This window comes from Papaver somniferum, chromosome 9 (assembly GCF_003573695.1).
Source record: "Papaver somniferum cultivar HN1 chromosome 9, ASM357369v1, whole genome shotgun sequence".
NCBI lineage: Eukaryota > Viridiplantae > Streptophyta > Magnoliopsida > Ranunculales > Papaveraceae > Papaver > Papaver somniferum.
The window spans coordinates 166,594,478-166,600,086 of record NC_039366.1 but is presented as its reverse complement, the minus strand read 5'-3'; positions in this window follow the sequence as shown (position 1 = coordinate 166,600,086).

Here is a 5,609-nt window from a genome sequence, read left to right as displayed (position 1 = left end):
TAGAGTTAACATGACTGTACGATTTCTCTCCTCTAGGGTTAGGATCAGTATGACTAGGGAACCTTCCTTCCTCTCTCTCATTAATATACTAAGCTATTTGGCCGACTTGAAGTTCTAATTTAGCAAAAGACTGGGCACTATTCTTAAAATTCTGTTTGGTTTCCTCTTGAAAATTACCCTGGCTTTTTACTAACATTTCCTGGCTTTGTGATAGCATTTCCTGGATCTTCCTTAATATAGTAAGGGTTTCCTCTAAGCTAGTTATTCTATTCTCAGATGGGTTCTGGGTCTGTCCTGAAGAATTCTTAGTATAACCAAAACCTGGGGGAGGCTGAGAATTACTAGACTGGCCTTGATTCTGGCCCTTAGACCAAGAGAAATTAGGATGGTTTCTCCAACCAGGGTTGTAGGTCTCTGAGTAGGGGTCAAACTTCTGATGGTTCTCAAACCTAGCATTGTTATAGACATCATGAGCTTGCTCTTCACTAACCCGACCTTCCCAAAATGAGTTATCGGGCTCTATTCCACAACTAGAGATTTGAGAGGCTCTATTAGGTTCAACAAGGGACTTATTTTTAGGTTGACCCATTTCTAATGCTTCTAACCTTCTAGATAAAGCAGCAAACTTGGCATCTGACACAAAACTTGTATCTACCATATTGGTGCTACTTCTATTGACTAAGAGTCTTTTAGGGGGTTCCACACAAGACTCCCACTATTGGGATTTCTCAGCGATAGCTCCTAAGAAGGTAAAAGCATCATCAGCATTTTTACTAGTGAACTCACCAGCGCACATAGACTCGACCATGGCTTTGGTCGAATAGTATAAACCATTATAAATAATCTCTATAAGTTCCATCTTATCAAATCCATGGTGCAGACACTGGGATAGGAGATCATTGAATCTATCTAAAAACCTATAAAGAGACTCTCCCTCTTGTTGAACACTAGTACTAATGTTCTGCCTAACAGCTGTAGTTTTATGCTTAGGGTAGAAATTCATATAGAAGGCAGCGATAAGTTCCTGCCATGTTTCTATGGATTCAGATGGTAGGTTGTTCAACCAGGTCTTGGTTTTATCTCTCAAGGAAAAGGGAAACATCTTAAGTTTCAAGACTTCATCAGTAAGGTCTTTTATTCTAATTGTCCCACAAATTTCCTCAAAGTCCCTAATATGGAAATAAGGGTTCTCATCATCTTTTCCTAAGAATATAGGGATCATCTGAAGAATACTAGGTTTTATCTCAAAATTAGCCGTAGTGGCTGGCAATTTAATGTACGAAGCTCGGTTGGACCTAGTTGGGAACATGTAATCTTTCAAAGTTGCCATCGCTGGCACAACAGAAGTACTAGGGGTACTTTCCTCACGAAGAGACAGATTCTTAAAACTGAAGTTTCCAAAAACAGGGCTCTCAAAAGAACAATCTTCGAGCTCCCTGCTTATATCAGAAGAACTACTAGGTTTTTCGCTAATCAATCGACCTAGATTATCTCTTTTCCAAGACCTATTAACAAAATCGGGCATACACTAAAAAAAATCAAAAAGAAATAAAAATCCTAACATGAAGGTTCTAGCAATCACACAGCAGGCTGACTCGACTTTACCACAACAAACTTAGAGATTTCTAGCAAACAACAAGCATGATGGCTCACTTAGATTGTTTCTAGACTAGCTTCTATATCTCGAAAGGGAATTCGTTACAATTTAAGCAAACCCCTCTGGAATCAATCCGAGTCAAAGTAAGTTGAATCGAGGCGAGGGAAGCTTAGTGGAGCTTTGATACCCAAGGCCTCACCGCAGTACAAGGCGGCGCAGTCACGCATTCAACTCACAGAAACCGTCATGAACTTCGAAGTATGCTAAAAGAATAACCAATATCCTTCGAAATTTTTTCCTAACAAGCTCGATACCCTATAGGTCTCTTTTTAATCAGATTTTAAAGCTTGGGTTCGCGTAAGGTTTTGTTCTCCTAAAGCGGGAAAGAAGGGAGCGGTGATGAAATCCGAACCCTTATCTTGTTTAGGCCAGGCCTTGCCCTTTACTAGGAAAATAAAGACAGTCCGGTTCGTCCTCAAACAATTAGCACCTTAAGGAGTACAGTAACTCGCTTGCAGGGGATTCGCGAGTGTTTCGATTGGACTTACCTCCCGTACCAGACGGGGGATGAACCGTTCTCGTCGACTCGGGCCACGACTCCTATGCCTTATGCGAACCCGAGGGGCCGAGGTGATATTGTAATCACCGTCCTTCCCTGCACACAGTTTGTATTTAAGGGTACCCTTCCGTAGGGTTTAAAAATTAAAGTCCAAATGTCCAGTCCAATTTAAAGTTCAAAAAAAATAAAAAAATTACAGTTTTCCTCACACACTCAAAAAAAAATTAAAAATTAAATCCTAAAATTGTCCTCTTTTCTTCTCTTTTCGCTTTTCGCTTTAAGCTTTTTCCTCTCCAAGTCCTTAGTTTTCACTTTGAACCTGCAAAATAAAGACAAAAAGAAACGTAAAAAGGAACAAACAATTCTAAAAAAACAAAAAAAATTTAATAAACCTAAAAAAAAAAATTCTACCTAAGCACAGGTCCGCGTCGGCGGCGCCAAAAATTTGATGTTTTTTCAAAAGTTGTTGTAGATAGTGGTAGAAGGGGTTCTTTTCGAACTTGTGAAGGTAACTTTTTTTTTAGATTTAAATAAATAAATAAATGAAGGAAATTAATTTCTTGATAGTAATGTCAAGATTTTAGAAGGATTAAGGCTCAGGATTCACTACCACTTCAAGTTGATTGGTTATAAATAATATTTCAGAAACTATTATTAAGCTCTTTTCTTATTAAATCACTTTTTAATTTAAAAGGTGTCCAAATATTAAGTTGTAATCCTTAAGCATGATTTATCAAAGAATTATTCTAAGCATAAAACATCAAACTGATTCACAACTAATTAAGAAAACCATTTTATCCTTTTTTTTATATTTATCCAAGTGAATTAAATAAAGTAAATAATTAAAGAAATTATAAATAAAAATATTACCAATCAAACATGAGTGAATAGATCCTCCATTGCCTCAATCACCAATAATTTAGCCTCTCATCGTGTTGGAAAAATACTCAAAAGATTTTATTAATGCTCAAAAGTTGAGTACAAATGATGAAATAAAAAGAAATCGTTTTAAGACTGTCCTTTGCGACACACAGGAGGCGTAGGAAAGAACAGCACTTCAGAAGTGCTGTAAGCTCGTCGCGGGAAAGGAACTGAGAATTGTCGCAATTATGCGACACTAATCAACGACTTTCCTTGACTGTACAATGTTCTTCGTGTTCTTCCTTTGACAGCAGCAGAACTTTTTCTCTGTCGACTCTTCTGGTGATTCTCTCGGCTCTAAATCTCTCCCAATCCCGTGCTAACCTTTCCCAAACTGTTTTGCCTTGTATTTATAGTGTTTCAGGACCAAAAATCCCCTCATTTATTGCGTATACTCTCCATTTAATCCGAATATTCCTTGCTTCCCATAATAACGATAATTTCCATTTTTAAGCCCATGCACGCGTTAGATTTGATCCTGCACGCTCTAGTTAGACTTCTCCACGTCTCAACACTCTTCCAACGCTAGTAGAACTCCTCCATGCACACAAAAAATTCAATTTTTGCTCGTGTTACAGTACACGTGCTCTGTTTTGGGTGTGTGAATCATCACGCGTTTTCCAGCCAATTCCGATCGAACCCACTTCCCAAAATGTGTTCCTTAACCTATATCACATCTCTCTATCAAATTTCAGCCATTGAATCGACCCGTAACCCCTTCATTTTTGTGATCAAACTTCTGCCAGTTGAGAATTTCATTTCCCGCCAAAAAACAGTTTTCAAACGAAGAAGAAAGGGTGTCCCCCTATCCTGAACCGGGGTGCGAATAGCAGGTGTCCACTGAGGTTCCCCTTAACCGATAGTGAGAGTCCGAATAACAATTGTCCTTCAAGGGTTCCCCGGGCAACTTTTCGAGCTGATTTTTCCAAAAATGTTTATTTCCAAAAAAATACCTAAAAACACACAAAACACTATAATAAGGACAAAAACAAGTACTAACAATACTTTACATTGAGGACAAATTAGACACGAAAATGCGTCTATCAATGGCCGCTTGGCCAATGGTCACGCCCCACACTCCTTTCCTTAATTATATATTATTTTTTATGGATTTATGGAAGTACCATGAAACCGAGGAGTTTTCTCGAGACGAAGGAGATTTGATAAAATGAGAGAATTTTCATCAAATCATAGAAAATAATAAAAATGCATTAAAAATATAAAACTGGCGTGGGATTGACCACGACACGGTCGGTCGGTCGTGTGTCCGTGCTCCCAGCACCCTGGTCAATAATTTTAATTATTTATTATTTTCTTCTCTATTTTGCAGAGGTTCATCGTTTCGTTGTATTTTTGAAATACTCGTTCGTGCGGTGACTGTTAGTGTATCGTCGTTGAATATACCTTCACCATTTGAATCGGGGCTTACTTAGAGGTAGCTCAGACGCCCGGTTGTTGATTATTTATTACTAATTGTGGAATTCGGTGGAGAATAATTCACAAAATTGAGCAATAAGATGTTTATTATTAATTCATAGGATCTGCTGAGGATTCGACTACGAATTCAGAATAATAAAGTGAGCATTATCATTCCATGGGATCGTAGATTCGACCATAGAATCAGAGTAATTAAGATTTATCTATTACCATTTATGAGACCAGTTGTGGATTCGATCGTGAAATCGGAGTAATGAGATAATATTGTTATTGCTATTCTATGAGATCAAGCTGTGGATTCGATCATAGAATCAGAACAATTCTTTATTGCCATTCCATGGGACCAGCCATGGATTCGACCATGGAATAGGAGCAATTGTAATTAGGAATAATTAACTTTGTGGCTCTATACTAGCAGAGCAAGCTATCTAAGAGCATTAATTATCCCGACATGAGCTTGTCGGTTAGTCACATCCTTTATATAGTCAGGGTAAACTCGTTGTTTGTTCCTGAAGACGTTATCGCTCTATACTATCAGAGCAAGCTGTCTAGGCGCCGTCCATCTCGTGATACTATATAGAAATAATCACTGAAAGTGTTCAGTATTCATGAGATATGCCGTTGTCCAGTCGTGAGACTACATATCTACATGTACTCTGAGAGAAAGTACTCTCCGTTGAGAATTCGATGATAGAGCCGTGTCTCAATACTCACGTCTGATTGCTGGATCAGAGCTTCGTATAATTATGAGTTTACGATTTTAGCCCTTATCGAAAATCCACCATCTACATTAAGTCCCCTTCTTACTGAGGAAAGCTGTGTTCCTCAGTCAGCATTAAATGGTGATTTTCCGGCCATAAATAATAATACCAGTAATTGAACTTAGTCGTAAGTTGAGACGTTACCGGATTTAGAGAGCATGAGCAAACCATGACTTGATGAAGGCTTCAATGTCATGATTGGAGCATCGTTTGATGAGCATAAAGTGGTAGCACCGCTGATTTGGTGATGGAACCTTGGTCGTTTAGGATTCGCAGGCCGGGCCCAAGAAAGGAATCCGTTTTAGCACGGACGCTCGTTCGTTCGTTAGTTTAA